The sequence below is a fragment of the Orcinus orca genome, chromosome 5, assembly GCF_937001465.1.
Source record: "Orcinus orca chromosome 5, mOrcOrc1.1, whole genome shotgun sequence".
NCBI lineage: Eukaryota > Metazoa > Chordata > Mammalia > Artiodactyla > Delphinidae > Orcinus > Orcinus orca.
In genome coordinates, this window is record NC_064563.1 from 101976039 (window position 1) to 101994421 (window position 18383).

Below are 18383 nucleotides of genomic sequence, written 5' to 3' on the forward strand. Positions count from 1 at the left end.
GATCAAACTCTGTGTTCATGCTTTCTATCTTCTCAATGCTCAGAAGTGGCAGAAAAGGAAAATGTAACCCAAATCCTCTGAACTGTTCGTTAGGGAAAATTAAACAAGGTTAGATGACCAAAATAACTTTAATTTTTAAAATGTATGCAAGAGGACATGCAAAGACCACAAGAAAAATGGTCAGTTACATTCCAACAGATTTTAGAATAAAACTTTCCCACCTACCTGTAATTAAGTTTTACATATGGCCCAAACTCTAGTTCTCTAAAACATCATTTAGGAGACAGAAACCAGTCACCCTCAGGAACTAGGAAAAGTGAGTAAAGGTAGATGGAGGATGTTCACTGTGGTTCAGGATCTCACTGTTTGCTCAGCAGGCAGTCAGGCCAAACATCAACCTTCATCTTCCAACTGCCTTGACCTCCAAATACTGTTTAATGGGATTAAATGTTCTACTTCCTTTGCCCTCCTTATTTAGTGATTTACTATAGCTAAAATGGAAGGGGAAAAAGAAGGAAGTTCTCTAGGAATCAAAATGTTTCACATTTTATGCTCTTTGGACTCCTATCTAGCCTGTTTCTCATGGCAAATTGTGTGATTTCAGTAGTCACAATAAAACATAAGCCTCTGTTGTTGTGGTTTCTAAGTTTCTGAAGTCTACATTTCCCACTAACAAGTTAGGAAACGTTTGGTTTCCCAAGCATACTACGTTAGCCGCTGCCTCTGTGCAGGCAGCCAGACTACAGGGAGGTGAAAACCAGTGAACTCATCTACTCTGGCACATGACTGCTCCCTGTTTTGGCCTTTTATGTTAAATCTACAAACTGAACACCAGTGAATTAAAGTATGAATGCCAAATAAAAGAGTTAAGCCTTTTTTAAAAAAAGACTTACAGGAACTAGGGGCTTAAAAAAATTTTTCTTTCCTTTTGGCTCAGAGTAAGATTTGGAAAAGGATATATTCTTTGTAACTTTTTTAAAAAGAGAGAATAAAAGAAAGAAAAACAACCTACCAAAGAATAAGTGTTAAGAGAAAGGAATTATACTAATCCTCCAAAATATCTATTTGCAATATCTGAATGAAAATAACCTGTGATCTGGGAAGAGAAAAAAAAGAATGAAAGGAGATTAAAAACAAAATTGTGTAGCTACATCAGAATGCTTTTCTAAAGAATCTATTTCTGTTTTCCTCAATCCACTAAGATACAAAAGGAACATCTAAATATAAATGGATTTTGCAATAAGAGAAATACATACAGGGCTTCCCTGGTGGCGCAGTGGTTGGAGTCCGCCTGCCAATGCAAGGGACACGGGTTCGAGCCCTGGTCCGGGAAGATCCCACATGCTATGAAGCAACTAAGCCCGCCAAAAAAAAAAAGAGAAATACATACAAATATTCTTAACAAGATAAAACACATACAATACACACTTTTAAGGGTATACAGCATTATGCCCTTGAAGTCTGTCTGAGAAAAGGTTGCCTGCTAAAAATACTTTCCGAGAACTTTAAGTTCCTTGAAATGTTCTATGGAAATGGTATTTATGACAAACCCACCTCCTCTAGGGAACATTAGATGTTATTACTGGCAAAGTCACAATTTTCTAAACCATCCAGAAATAATCATGAATTTATGCCAAATGACTAAACTTGTTTTATTATTACAATGATTAAGAGAATATTTGCTAAGATCTCATGTTCAAGCTCAAAGTAGCCATGAACCTACAGAAAATACAGTGTCAAAACAGCGGATTGCAAGGGGTAGTGATTTTCTGTGCCTTTCACAGGCAGAATATTACAACACACAAATTCACTGGAGACGATGGTATACGAGATATATGAGATAGGAGGTGTGGATGTATGTCACGGTGGTGAGAAACTGCTTTTCTGTAAAATGAGAATAATAATACAGTAAGTCCCCTACATACGAACAAGTTCTTTTCTGAGAGCTTGTTCATAAATCCAGTTGGTTCGTAAGTCCAACAAAGTTAGCCTAGGTAGCCAACTAACACAATCGGCTATATAGTACTGTACTGTAATAGACTGTAATACTTTTCACACAAATAATATGTACATAAAAAACACAAAAAATAAAGAAAACATTTTAAGTCTTACAGTACAGTACCTTGAAAAGTACAGTAGTACAGCACAACAGCTGGCATATAGGGGCTGGCATCGAGTGAACAGGCAAGAAGAGTTACTGACCGGAGGAGGGAGAGGAGGTGGGAGATGGTAGAGCTGAAGGATCGTCAGCAATAGGAGACCGAGGGCAAGCTGCAATTTCACTCACGCCAGACACTGATGGAATGCACATTCATGTCTTTGAAAGTTTGCAACTTGAAGGTTCGTATGTCGGGGACTTGCTGTACTTGCTTCTTATGACTGTTTCTGGGACTAGCGTGGTACATGGCATATAATAATTCCTCAATAAATGATAACTGTTATTCAGTGACTATAGAGGAAAGGAACTATTGAATACTTACAGTCATCCTTCAGTATCCGAGGGGGATTGGTTTCAGGACTCCCACAGATACCAAAATCCACAGATGCTCAAGTCTCCCATATAAAATGATATAGTACAGTCAGCCCTCCCTATCTATGGGTTCTGCATCTGAAGATACAGAGGGTGACTGTACTATGTGTCTTTTGCTTACAGTCACACACTTATACCCTAACATGTTACCTAGTTCAAAAGTAGAATAGGTATTTGTTCAAATATTTAACAAATACTTATCGACTACCAAGCAAATACTGGGCACTGTTCTTGAGCTATAAATCTAGCACTGAATAAAACAGACCACTGCTTGACCCATCACTGAATAAAACACACACACACACACACACACACACACAACACACACACACACACAACACACCCACCCCTACCTCCCTACTCACATGAAGTTTACATTCTAGTAGGAGAGACAGCCAATGATCAAGTAAGTAAAATATAGTATGCCAGGTGTTACTACATGAACTAGGGGAGAGAGTCCAGCGGCTCCCTGGGAAGGCAGCCAGTACAAAAGCCACAGGCTCTGCTGTGCTCAAGGAGCAACAGGGAAACTGGTATGACTGGAGCAGACTGAACAAAGGTAGGGGGGGGTCAGGGAGTCAATGGGATAGGGACCTAGAGTGCAGGAATGAATGAACAAATTAACACTAAAAGCATGAGATGGAAGAAAGAGGAAACTCTTCTGAGGTCAGTACTCTGCCTGGGCTTTCTAGCATGTAGACTGGTTAAGCTAAAAGAACACATGCTTTGTAGACAGTGAGTTTTTATTCTGGTTTGGTTATTTGTGCTATTTGGTAGTTATTTAACCTCTCTAAATTTTAGTGTTTTGGTCCTTACCCTCATCTGTAAAATAGGAATAATACTTACCTCATAAGGTTGTTTTAAGGATTAAGTAAGATCAAGTGGCACAGAGTAGACCCTCAGTATGCTTGTTTCTTTTTTGCTATAAACTAAATCCCACACTGATAGCAACTGGGAATTGGAGTCTGTGTTCTAGTACCAGGGCTACCATAACAATGGTATTATTTTGTCTTCCTGGGCTTCAGTTTTTTAACTAAGAAAATGCACATGCTACACACAGACATTATAAAAACAGATATACATCAGGTAAGGTGTTGTTATAAAATTATAACCAAATAACATTACTATTACAATTTATCTTAATATTAAAAATTCAAAACAGCAAAAGTATGACTCCCTGTTTCTCTATGTTACTTCATCTCAAAAATCGTGTAAATTTTAATTTTTTAAGCATGAAGTTGTAAAGATTTATTTAGCAGCCATGTTGACTTTTATTCCCTTTTTCTGTCCCCGCTTAAGAACACTGATCTAACAGAAAGATCTCTGGGACTTCCTTGGCGGTCCAGCGGTTAAGACTTCGCCTTCCAATGCAGGGGGTGTGGGTTCGATCCCTGGTCGGGGAGCTAAGATTCCACATGCCTTGGGGCCAAAAAACCAGAAAACATAAAACAGAACCAATACTGTAACAATTCAATAAAGACTTTAAAAATGGTCCACATCAAAAAAATCTTAAAAAAAAAAAATCTCCAAGAAAATATTTAACTGCAAAAACCAAGGTGAAGGATAAAGAGAGTTTATAGTAAGTTATTTTTTGTATAAAAAAGGGAGAGACTAAGAATCTTTATTTGTATTTGCTTATTTACTCATAAAGACATTATAGAAGTACATGTAAGAAACTAATATCAGTGGTTTTAAGTTGGGGAAGAGGAACTGGCAGATGAAGGATGAGGTAGGACCCTATACCTTTTAATATACATATTTGGAGACGTATATATTTAGGAATGCTAATCTGAAATCCAAGACTGAAATTCAGACTTTCTTGAAGAGTTAAAACTGAGCAAAGTAAACTTTGTATAATTAAAAACTTAAGTATACAACAGTATGAAAACCTCAAATAACTTCTTTCTCAGATAATCTGAGTATCCCTCAACCTGTTATTTGTATTCTGAAATGTTCAAAAAACATTATAAAATATCCTCAATAGTCCTCTCCACATTTTCCACTATGGAAACTAAGCCCAGCAGTAGCACATACAGAAAGAGACTGCATCCGTCAGCCCACCCCACCTCTGAGTCCCCAGGCAGACAAGTCTAGGAGCGTATTATCTCAGCAGAGAACGTCACTGCACGTTTACACGCAAGGAACGAAGAACAGGAGAAAGAGGAGCAGAACATCAAAGAGGCTTTGGGAGAATCAGCTATTACTATCCGTTGTGATATGCTAGCATTTCACTGGATAATACACATTCAAAGCACGTTCTCTTCCAGGAAGGGAGAAGAGCTGTGGTGCAGATCTGTGAACAAAAGAGAAATGGGGAATACTGATCCCAAATATATTTGAGCAGCAAACAGTGAAGAAGAGTTATGAATGTCAGAGACAACTAACACAAAGAGATCTAACAGAAGTTTTCCAAAAAATCAACTATGCCCTAAAATGGTGGTTACAGCCAGAGGTGACATTTCCCCCCCAGGTTTTCTGCAATGTTGGGAGACGTTGTTTGATTGTCACAACAGAGCTGGGGGTGCTGAGTTACTTCTGGCATCTAGTGGGTAGAGGCCAGGGGTGCTGCTAAACACCCTGCAATGCACAGGCAGTCCCCACACCAAACAGTCATCCAGCCCAAGATGTCAGTACTGCCAAAGCCGAGAAACCCCAGCCTACCAATGATAATCAGTATAGCAAACCATGTGCATGGCTGAAAAGATCCATGAATGGCCTGAAGAGAGATCACAGTAAATAGATTATGGAGTCATATCTTTCATTCTAGTGTGAATTCGGACTCTGTCTCTCCCAGGTGACCGTTACATGAGGCAGCCCATTGTGGCTGAGATGTTCTTCTATACTGTCATCATCAGTACAGTTTCCTACTTCTAGTGGTAACTGATATGTATTGTGCCAGGCAGTATGCTAGGAGCTTTTGTATAGATTGTTTTACTTGATCCTTGGAACAGCACTATTATGAGGGAGGTTCCAGTATTATCCCCATTCTACAGATGAAGAAAATGAGATTTGTAGAGGTTAAATTGCTTGCTCAGTCACACTAGTTAGAGTGGGGAAGCCAAGACTCAGGTCTGAAAACTGAACTCCAAAATCTGAATTTCTCCCCCAGCACTACCCTGCCCCCCACAGTATTCTATTGCCTCTTTCCCATTTGTGCCTTGGTGCTGGTGAGCGTACTTGCTCCCTGTCAGTCATCTTGCCTGGCCCTTGTCACCCACCTGCACTGTTTACTGCCATCTACTGCTGGGGCAGTAGGGAATAGGCAGTAGACAGGACATCATTCCTATCCTAAAGAAGGCTACCATGGTGGAGCAAACAAATATGATCCAGAAGAACACAGATCACAAAGAGTACCAAATCAACCACAGAGAGGGGGAGGAAGGAATGGAAAGACTGATAAACAGTCAAAATGTTAGCAACCTGGGAACAAGCCCAATATCATCATTACCATCAACTTAAACTTAAAGGCAGCTCTGCATGCCATGTACAAGGCAAGGTGCTCTCAGGAATACAGGAGCACACTCAATCTGTGACAGTCCAAGGCACCACATGCTGGGTGGCTTTTTGAATACTTCTCCCAGGCAGCCGGGGAAGGCACCATGGCTGTGGGAGACCTAGGTAGGCCTTGACGGATCAGGGAGATGAAACTTCCAGTCTGCCGAGGACCTTAAGTCTCAATCTGTTGAAAGACAGGCTAGTTTTTTTTCCTTTGTTTGTTTTTTTGGTGTAGTAGCAATCAAAATGAAAAGTCTGGAAAAGAAAAAAATGTTAAAACACTGATCTGAGGGATCTTTTTCAAACCTCATTCAGAGTGGGGAGGCGGGGAGAAGAACATGAAAAGAAAAGTGAGTCGGCTCTTTAGTGTAGTAGTATACTCACAGTAATTTTTTTTTTTAAGTTTCTTCGTGATAGCTATAATATATTCAAAGCAAAGAATCTATTTCAGTAAATGGCAAAAAGACAAATCCATCTGAGTAGATACTTTTTAATATGAAAAATTAAAATGGGGGATGAGGACGCATAAGCTAAGTGGTATTCAATGAACATCCATCATTCAACAGTTCTTTCTAGAAAGTTCCTTAACTGACAATATAGCACTGAAGAACTAACAACACATAATTCAGGCTCTAAGTAATTATCGTGGTACAAATTTACACATGCTGTCCTTATTGTCACTCCCTTGTTAGTTCTGACTTCCTCTCCTGGGCCTAGACTGAGCACCTTTTTAAGTCTCCACCCGGCCCTTCGATTGGAGTGTGCAGAGTCTCCTAGCCTAGATTCCATGGTCTCAAAATGAAAATATTCTCCTTGTAGCCTTACTCCCCAAGCTCTGCGCCTGTGAGCTCTTAGACTGACCTTTTTCTAGTTCTGAAACCTTGCCTTTCAGCAGTTTTTCTTTCTGGGAGACCCTTTGTCTCAGTTTCTTTGCTCTTTTTCCTTCTTTTTAAAAAAAAGATTTGTACCAATCCTGGTCCCTCCGCTCAATCTGAGGATTTCATAAGCTCCTCTTAGGATCCGGTTTCTCTGCTAAAAGCTCCCTCCTTATAATTAGTAGGTCATTGTTGATCTGCATCTTATTAATTCACTTCCTCTGACCGCTGGGGAGCCAAACAAGATTGTTCAGATGTTGAAGAGTTCTGACTCACCCCCATTTTTACTGTATATTCCTCTGACACCAGCTAAAGCCTTCTCCATCACTTCATACCCTAATTCTTATTTCAAACAGTGAAGGAAAACAGCAACCCAGTTTTCTGGATCTGGACCCATTTATGGTGTCTCTAAATGATCTCAATGATGATGACAGTATCTTCAGTAACAAGGACATAAAGCAGACACAGATTTATACTCATACGTGGCTAGCAGATGCCAAAAAGAGTGTTACTGTTCTTCTAGATCTTGCTGACCAAGTCAAATGAATCAAGCATTACATTATGACTATGGTATGCTGTAGCTGTAATTTTTTTAAAAAAACCTTTAACTTGTGAGAGAAATAAAAGGAAGCAGCATACATAGAATAAAAAAGACTAGTCATAGCTACTTTTATGAGTGCTCCTAAAAATTAGACTAAACAGTGAAAAGTCCCATTGAAAAAGCAGAGAGTAGAGCAAGGAAACATAAATTACAGGCCTGATTACCAAGAACCTATCTCAACCTAAGGAAGCTTTCTAACAAATTCCATGTAATTACTCTGCAAACTGCTTAGAATTCTGTGGTTATTTAACCATAAACACGGCCGCTATCAATGCAATGCAACAATTAAAACTACATATTAGATAAAAATTGCTTAAAGATATAGTGGGACATCATTATAATCAGACTATCAAAGTCTAGCCATGAGAGCAGATATAAAAATGAATAAAGCATTATATGTAGTTTTCTGCTTATTAATGAACATGTTAAATCAAGAAGAAAAAATAATGTATTAAACTAGTGCTGGAAGAATGAAAGCAAATATAGGAATTGAGGCCCATCGAGGTGAAGTTACACAGTTAGGACTAGAATGAGAGATACACTATTTCATATATCTTAAGAAAAGACTAAACAGGACTTGGTATCATCACACTGTTTGGTTGTTGATGGGAAACTATTATAAGTTATGACTAGAGTAAGGTCTGCAAGTATACAGGCAGGTTTTAACAGAAAAAGGTAAACTGATAAATAACAGGCACAGTACTTTGCACATAGTAGGTGCTCACTGTAATTGCCTCATAAAAGTCTGAAATGAATTAAATGTCTGCCGACCTGCACAGCACTGTGAATGAACCCATTTAAGAACCAGGTCACTCAGTGGTTTCCATGCCCTTATTTCAAATTGTGGTTTCAAACAAAACACGATGTCTTATGGAGGCAGTTTTGTCACTTAGGATTTTTCTAAAAACTAGGAAAGAGGTATTTGAAGGCAGGGAATCTTCCATCTATCTATGATGGGGAGCAACTAGTTTTATTAACAACGTAAACACTAAAGCAGTGAGTAGGCCAGTGAATCTGGGGACTTCATCAATATGAAGCGAAGGGCTCACTCAGTAACAGCCTGAAGAAGGTGACAGCCTAAACCAGAGACTTTTCCAGAGAAAGACATATTTGCCATTTATGCTTCAACTGTCTATTCTCGAGATGAACAGTGATTCTCAAACTATGGCCCCTTTCAAGAGGTCTGTGAGGTCAAAGCTATTTTCATAATAACGCTATCTTTTTCATTCATTCCCTCACAAGCATAAAAGGAGTTTTCCAAAGGCTACATGACATGTGGTGACGTCACTGCTCTTACAGCTGATGGAATGTGTGAAACAGATTTGAGAATCCAGCTGCCTTCAATTAAGCCAGGCATTAGAGTTTGCAAAAATATAAAACAACCCTTCCCACTAAGTTTTTGGGTTAGAAAAAGTTATTTTTCATAAAAATATCTTATTTATGTTAACATATAGTGGGTTTATTATTTTTAATGAATAAATATATAAATACTTTAAAATATCTTGGTCTGAATTTCTAATACTATAAATATTGACAGACATAACCCACATAATCAAAAGCTCTTTAGAGTCCTCATATCTGCTCATTCTTTCCCAAAAGCCTACAAACTCTGGAGAACAGGAACCCTCCCTGTTCATCTCAGTATAGTCCCAGTATTATATTCTTTGTTGTTTGCAAATTAAATGAACAAAAGTGTTGCCATATACATAACATCAGAAACTGTAAATTCAAGATCCATATAGTAAATACAGTGGGTATTTGTCCTCTAAAAGATGACAGGTGAGAAACTAAGCTGACTCTGAAGTTGTTCACTACTTATGGTTGATTTCTATAGCTACCAGAAACAACACAATGCCATTAATGGCTTGTGGTTTTATTGCTTGATAATCATGCTAAGCTTATTTATATGGGCCGGTTGTATGAAAAACTGGGAAAGGATCTGGAAAAGTAGAAACATAATTGATGTGTTAGGGTGGTCAGACCATAGGTGAATATTTCCTTTTCAGTTTCATTGTTGTTGATGTAATGTTGCTTGTGTAATAAACAAACATATTTGTACAGTAGAGCTCTGGCTCTGAGGAAAAAATAAAAAGGACCACTCCTTTGTTTGCAGAGATGAAATAACCAAAGGAGAGTGGGGGGCTAGGATGTGGACATTTACCACCCATCTCCCTTCTCCTCAAACAAGCAAGCACATACAGTTCTAATGCAGGGATCCGAAGAAGGAAGAACAGTCTCAGTTCTTTCCAGAGGCCAGTATACTTGGAGAACACCAACGGGAAAACCATTTACACCTAGTTTTCTTAAATACCTAAAACCAGGCACATGGTAAACACCAGAGCACCTTCTTTTAAAAATGAATAAAATTAGTTAGGACAATACTACAGTATTTCCCACAGGAAAATGTTCATTCATTCATTCAAAAAGCCATTCATTTGGTACCTTCTACATATAAGGGCTTTGTAGTAGACAATATAGAAGACACAAATGAATCAGACATGTGTCCTGTTCTTAAGAAGCTTATATTTTAGTAGTGTTGATTGTAATGTACATAAATAAAACACAAATCAAAAGTGATGAGAATTATATATAAGTTATTATGGGTATGACTGGCATTATAGCATTTAGACACACCATCTGTTTCATTATGTGTGTTAATATGATGCATATTACTAACTGTCTTACTTAGAGGAGATGAAATACATTCACACATGTGTGCTGACGTGTGTGTAAATAAAAACTGAAAAGATGCTCTGAATGTATACTTTGTAATAAGGAACCAGCATGATGATTAGTACCAAAGAATGCTCAAGATTACATACGTGATTATTTTTGAAAAAACAAGGAGCTGGCATTGCACAGAATAATAGTGATAAACTACAGTAAGTTATGACAGTTCCGAGCCATAATAGAAACTTTAAAGAAGAGCTGTTATAAGCCACTGCTGTAAGCCAGTTTGGATTTAACTACCTCACATTTGTGTACATAAAACCAGCTTCTACAACCTGTTTTTATTGGACAGGATTCAATGAATGTTCCTATAATCCTCTCATGTCAGTACTTGAACATGAATATGAGTACTCCAAGACAATATTCTTCAAACTGGAGTACACAGACTCTTGTGGGTACACAAAGAATTTCCAGAGGTATAAGCATGGAGAACTTTAAGGGAATCAATGTCTACATCCGCAATTCACACACATGCTGTCTGCCAGAAAAAAAGTGCTTGTGCTCTACAAGTTTCCTTTTTTAACAACCCTTTCAAAAGAGTCTTCTTCTTACTTAACAAAATCTTACCAAATTAATGTAAGATCTTCTTACATTGTATCTTCCTGGGTTGGAAACCCCTCTGGGGCACAGACAAAGGGACAATTCTAGAAATACTCCTGATAGAGTCCCATGAGAGCAGAGCAGCAGCAGCTTCAGAACCAACCACTGGATGGATACAGGCAAATAACAGTGCCTGTTATTTCATCTGGGGACAACTCAGGGTAATAAGCTCTTGTTCCTCATCTCTTCTAGAAGTGAAATGGTTGCCAGAGGGATGTGTATTTACACTTGTACTTAAGTTGAAAAATGAAGCCAGACTTTTCCTGAATGTCTGATTTGGTTGACTGGTTTGCCAGTGATGACTTTTAGATTATATGGCAGACATTAATATATATCTTTTGCAATTATTTAAACCTTGAATAAAAAATTCTAGATGCCAGCTTTAAAATGTGTGAAGGTGTACTTAGTTAAAAAAATTCTTTTAGAACAAATTACCGAAAGAGAATTAAGAAAACAATTCCATTTACAATAGCATCAAAATGAATAAAATACTTAGGAATAAATTTAACCAAGGAAGTAAAAGATCTGTATAGTTAAACTATAAGACATTGATGAAATAAAATGAAGAAGACACAGATAAATGGACTGATGTTCCATGTTCATGGATTGGAAGAATTAATATTGTTAAAATGTCCATACTATCCAAATGATCTACAGATTCAATGTAATTCCTATCAAAATTCCAATGTAATTTTTCACAGAAATAGAAAAAACAATCCTAAAATGTACATGGAACCACAAAAGACCCTGAATAGTCAAAGCAATCTTGATAAAGAACAAAGCTGGAGGCATCACATGTCCTGATTTCAAACTATACTAGAAGCCTATAATAATCAAAACAGTTGGTACTGGCATAAAAAAAGACACAGAGACCAGTGAAACACAAAAGAGATCCCAGACATAAACCCATCCATATATAGTCAATTAATTTTCAACAAAGGAGCTAAGAATATACAAGGGGGAAAGGATAGTCTCTTCAAAAACTGCTGCTGGAAAAACAGGATATTCACATGCAAAAGAATGAAATTGGACTCCTGTCCTACATTATACACAAAAATCAACTCAGAATGGATTATGGATTTGAACCTAAGACCTGAAACTAAAAGTCCTAGAAAAAAAATATAGGGGCAAGCTCCCTGACACTGGTCTTGGCAATGATGTTTTGAATTTGACACCAAAAGCAAAGGTAACAGAAGTAAAAATAAGCAGATAGGACTACATCAAACTAAAAAGAGCTTCTGCACAGCAGAGGAAACCATGAACAATGTGAAAAGGTATCCTACGGAATGGGAGAAAATATTTGCAAACCATATATAACTGATAAGGGGTTATTATCCAAAATATACAAAGAACTCATACAACTCAAAGCAGAAAATTCAAATAACCCAACTAAAAAATGGGCAAAGGACCTGAACAGACATTTTTCCAAAGAAGACATACAAATGGCCAACAGGTATATGAAAAGGCACTCCACATCACTAATCATCAGGGAAATGCAGATCAAAACCACAATGAGATATCATCTCACATCTGTGAGGATGTCTATTATCAAAAAGACGAGATAACAAATGCTAGGGAGGATGTGGAGAAAAGGGAACTGCTGCACACTGCAGATGGGAATGTAAACTGGTACAGCCACTATAGAAAACAGTGTAGAGGTTTCTCAAGAAATTAAAAATAGAACTACCATGTGATCCTTTGGTATATATCCCAAGGAAATGAAATCACTATCTTGAAGAGATATCTGTACTCCCATGTTCACTGCAGCATTATTCACAATAGCCAAGGTATGGAAACAGTCTGAGTGTCTGACAACAGATGAATGGGTAAACAAAGTGTGGCGTGTATGGGTGCATATATACAAATGTATTTTACATATATAAATATGTATATGTGTTACATATGTAAATACACATATGTAAATATATGTACAGTATATTTTATACAATGTATGTAAAAGTGTATACTATTTAGATATAATGTATACATATAAGTGTTAATATATAATACATTATATATCTACAGTACATATATACATTTACATGTGTGTACACACGTGTGGGAATATACACTCACGTGTATATATATGTTAGAATATTATTCAGCCTTTAAAAAGAAGGAAATCCTGCCTTGCAATAACATGGATGAACCTAGAGGGCATTATGCAAAGTGAAATAAGCTAGGCAGAGACAGACAAACAGTGCATGGTATTACTTAAATGTGGAATCTAAAAAAAAAGTTGAACTCAGAAAGAGAGTAGAATGGTGGTTGCCAGGGACTGGGGAAATGGGGGAAATAGGGAGGGGCTGGTAAAACTATAGTTATAAGATGAATACTGTCTGAGGTTATCATGTATAACACGGTGGTAACAGTTGATAATACTGTATTTTATAATTGAAATTTGCTGAGAGAACAGAACCTAAGTGTTCTTACACACACAAAAAAGGTGAACATGTGAGGTAATGGAACTATTAACTTGGTGAGAATCCTTTCATAATTCATATATATGTATATCAAATCATCACATTGCATACTTTAAATATCTTATAATTTTATTTTTCAATTATACCTCAATTAGTGAAAAAGACAGCATTTGCTAAAAGAAAGTGCTATAATTACTCTTTACAGGAACAAATTAATTGTACATAATAGAAAATTATTTTAGGAGTTATGAGCAAACACTTGAAAACCACTGCTCTGTGAGATATGAACTAAAAAGAAAGCAAGCACAATGATAAGTGAGAATTTTTCTTTAGGCTGATAAGTTTCTCTAACACACAGAGTGTTCCTGGAGAAAGACACTTCAGATGTGGACCAGGTCCATGAACTAGTTTGTGTTCTTTGTTGGAGAGGCAATGTAGTATGGGGAAAAAGAACAGGCTCTGTCTGCCCCTTCCTGATCTTTCTGACCCTCAGTTTTCATGGCTGTAAAATAGAGAATAATCTCAAACCCTATAGGCTCACCTGAGAATTAGAAGCAATAGCTGTACTACGGACTTAGCTCAGTGCTTGGCAGCACATCACTGGCACTAAAAGAATGGTAGCATTCTTTTACCAGAATTCTTTTACTATGGTATATAGTTTCAAATAATTTTAGTCTTTGGGCTAGAACTAAAGTTATTTACCTTTAGCCTTTTTTTTTTTTTTTTTTTTGCGGTATGCGGGCCTCTCACTGTTGTGGCCTCTCCCGTTGCGGAGCACAGGCTCCGGACGCGGAGGCCCAGCGGCCACGGCTCACAGGCCCAGCCGCTCTGCAGCATGTGGGATCCTCCCGGACCGGGGCACGAACCCGTGTCCCCTGCATCGGCAGGCAGACTCTCAACCACTGCGCCACCAGGGAAGCCCTACTGCCTTTTTTAAGGTGAAAATTAGGTACTGATCGAATATCTATGATATGCATTTTAAGTCATTTTTTCCAGTAATGATGAGAGATTTTAGATTAGTCATTAGTCCTACCTGATGTTCTCTGTGAGAAAAATGGATGGCCCTGTAGGTCAGGAATATATGCTATGCCGACAGTTTGGGGTATTATCAATGATGAACTGAGTTAATATTGAGCCAGAATACCATTTCCATTAAACATCTGACACATACATAGTAAAGCCTTAGTCCTGGCATCACCTGGGAGCATGCTGTAATGCAAATTTTGAGGCCCATCCCCTGCGTACAAAATTGGAATCTGCCATTTAACAAGATTCCCAGGTGATTCAAATGAACCTTAAACTGTGAGAAGCACTGGTAAGGAACAGGCTCTGAGCAGAGAAGATACAATCACCAGGCGTATATGTAACTGAGTCGGGAAAGATGAGTCAGGCAGGACCATAAACAGTCTAACTTATAATGACAGACTGGCATATACACGTGTATAAACACACACACAACACGAACACAGGCTTAGATCAGTGGTTCTCAACTGGGGGTGATGCTGCACCCCCATAAGATACTGGCCAATGTCTGGAGATATTTTTGGTTGTCACAACTGGGGAGATGTTACGAGCATCTACTGAGACCAAAGATGCTGCTAAACATCTTACAAGGCCCTCCACCATAAAGAATCAGTTGGCCCAAAACGTCAATAGTGCTGACGTTGAAGAAACCCTAGCGTAGATTATACAAACATATTAATTGGAAAAGGCACAAAGGCATACTAATTGGAACTATTCATGGGAAAAGGAGCAATAATTTGACCTCACAGTTCTGAGGGGAAGAATTTCATATCTGGACATCCCAAGGTCTATGCTGCTTTCAAGATTATGAGTACCCTGGTTAAAAGCTCTCAAAATCACTTATCTGCTGTTACTAGCAAAACCAGAGTCAATGATAATCTGTATTAGCATATAAAGTCAGTCAGCATCAATGCCTAGAGCCTGTTAATATGCAAAGAAAAATAATGGAGACAGAAAATTGTTACTGTTTGGTTTAAAACCCAATCCTACTGAAGAAGGAAGCTGCCTTAGGACCCTCAAACTCCACACCCTTCTTACCAAAAAGATACCAAGTCTATACCCTCATTGTACACGTCCACAGTCCCTTGTCTGCAATTTCAAAGATCTAAAAACTACATAAAGTTTTTGCTAAATTGTGGCAGCAAAACTTCTTATCTGAACTCATTTGGCAGCAAAACCCGAATGGATGTGAGGTTATTTATTATCTTAATTATCCCAATTAGTGTAACTATTCACATGGTTCACTGTAGAAGTATTCAGAGGTTTGCTTATAGGAGGTGGTGCCACAGGCCTTACTGAAGCTGTTATGTAATATATGGTGGATGCTCCTTACTGCCCTTCTAAAATTTGAAAACTCTATAATTTTGGAAACATTTGGCTTTGGAAATTCTAGATAAGTGATTGTGGACCTCAAATAACTAAAATGCAGTCAACTCTCAGCAAATATTTGCTGAAAGTATTCAAATATATATTTGAAAGAAAAAAAAATAACCTAGTCAACTATATGTGTGTATATACACATAAACACACACACTTGTATTATACACTCACATAAATATATATATATATATATCCCTGCATTAGTAGTTAGCATTGTGGCAATTAGCTTCCTTGTTTAGGGCACTGTGCACAACACGCCAGGCTTGCAGCTTCAAATCTTGTAAGACCAGCTAACTTTACAAAGAAACACCTTTCTTCAAGACTATAAATTAACCTCAAACTTTATCCTTCAAAATGCTTCTGGATATAAGGCAAGAAATAGTGAATGATTTAGGATCAACCCATTCACCATACCAGAAGTGCTGATTACAATTCAGTAGCATAACCAGTGTCTCTGCCTCTCTCTTTTTTTCCTCTCTCTCTCATACATACATCACAACCCTGCAATGTGTAACAGCATTACAAGCACCCAACTGGCTCTGGAAAGGTTCCATCAGGGCCTCCCTCCTATCCTGGATTCACATTGGTTGATGGTTGGGGGTATAACTCTTTCTGCATATAAATTCCTATTTTCCTCCCTGAAAGGCTTTACCTGACTAGCCTGTTGACTGTCCTAAGGTGTGCTTATGGGACTGGTCCAGGGGAATAGCAGGTTGTTAGGAAACAAGTAGTAACGAAATGCTGAGAGCAAATGTATTCGAATTGTCAGTTTCATGTGTCTAACTGTGTAAGATGGGGCTTGGAAACAGATGGGGATACCAACTGATTTTCAGAAACCATGAAAAAGATAAATGAACTTGCACCATGCTGAAAAAGATGCATCATGCTTGCTGCTGAAAACACTGAACACAATGGAAACTGAAGCGTCTTCAAAATCTTTTTTGCCAGTTATGGCAATGCTAAGATTCACTGATGACCATTCAATGTTAATATTCTTTTCATTATACTTCAAACAGTCTTCCCTCCTTTGTATCCTAAGAAAACATACCTTCTTCTCATGAAAATGAAATAGCACATGGTATTATTTAATAAGTTGAAAAATCCTGAAAAGTTTTTGTGAAACTGTTCTCTAATAAAATTCTAAGAACTGTGATGTAGAGAGGGGAAAATATTTCACTGCAGTACTGTTAAATACCATTCTAATGCTAAGGTGGGAGGAAGAAGCACTTTGCCAAAGTTTCTGTAACCACTTCACCACCAAAGCAGTTTCCCATGGACTCTGCCACTGGGTTGTGAAGTCACTACCTTTCGGGAGGGAGCCGCCGTGTTTCTCTTCTCAGGTTCCCATGTGTCTCAAACAGGGAGTGGGACAGAGCCAGAAGCCATGGGCAAGCCTCTTGCCAAGACTGTGGATGAGATCATCAACCACCCCACCCCGGCATCCAGACCAGCTTCTTCAGAATTTCACAGCCCACAGCCCTTGGGCCAGCCTGTCAGGTTCTCAAAACAGGAAAAACTAAAAGTGGATCCTCCCCATAAAAAAGTTTGAAAGTTCTTTCATTATACAATTATTTTAAACATGTTCCTCTTGTGTAGTGTAATTACAGAAGAGTGGATTAGAATCTCAAAAAGGACTCTTATTTCCAAGAAGAACACCCCAAGTTAACTTCCTTGTAAAATGTCCTCTCAAATCCTAAACAACTTTAAAAAGAAAGTTCTGTGGCAAGGAGTAAAGACATGCATTGGATAGTTAACTCATTCCTAGTAGAAAAGATATATTAAAATACTATGAATTCTCTATGCTTGATCAGAAAACAAATATTTATAACTTCTCATCCATGACAAGTCTTTTAGTTCAATTTTTCAGGGATTCCATCCTATTTTAGCTTCTGTACAACAATACTGCAAAGCTGTAATTACATCCTCTCTAATCAGCCCATTACCAGCGTAATTAAGGAGTGCCACAAATTTAAAACTATGACCTCAATACTGAGGGAAAAAATGTGTGGAAGAGACAGTTTATATTGCAGGTAAAATGTCCTCCTGTTTTGTTGGCAAACTTAAGACATAAAGAAAAAAAATAACATGTTATCATAGAGTCATCATTCAAGAGGGACTCATTATGTTCCTGATAAGAATTTTTCCTCCATCATTTCTAACATGTCACTTATCAAGCTCTTTTGTATCAAATCCCATGCTCTTCCCAAGTGTTATGAACACTCTAAACCCCTTTAGGTGCCTGTCAATTACTCTCATTCAACTACCATCCACTGTGGGGACAGAGATATATGTGAATTGATTCCTGACACAATGTCAGGCTAGTGTAAACCAAATTTAAACTGGCAAATAGGTCCATCAGTAAAGTGCCTAACTTCTAAGCAATGTGAATAAATTTTATCTTAACTAAGAATCAGGAAGCTGATCACCAAACATTAATGTATCACATAATGGTTCAAGCCAACCATCTGATAAATATAATAATAACCACATTAATAAAATGGATCAACAATACTTATCAAATGCTTATTATGTGCCAGCACTGTGAGAATCTTAGACAAATTATCTCATTTAATTTTCACAGATGGCCCCTGAGATAATACAATTATTGCCTCCATTTTTCATAGAGGAAACTGAAGCCCTGGGGATATTAAATAACTGCCCAGGTTAATTAGCTGGTAAGAGTAGGGCCAGTCTGGAAGCTTCCTCCAACTGAATCTCAAGCTTGT

General features: G+C 37.9%; 2 protein-coding genes across 7 annotated transcripts in view; one reads left to right on the plus strand and one right to left on the minus strand.

Annotated features, from left to right (window-relative positions):
* CMSS1 (cms1 ribosomal small subunit homolog) overlaps nt 1-18383 on the minus strand; it is a 382810-nt gene that overhangs the window by 335467 nt on the left and 28960 nt on the right. The gene's annotated exons all lie outside the window — the stretch shown is intronic.
* LOC117195368 (filamin A-interacting protein 1-like) overlaps nt 1-18383 on the plus strand; it is a 50674-nt gene that overhangs the window by 9865 nt on the left and 22426 nt on the right. The window lies entirely within an intron of this gene.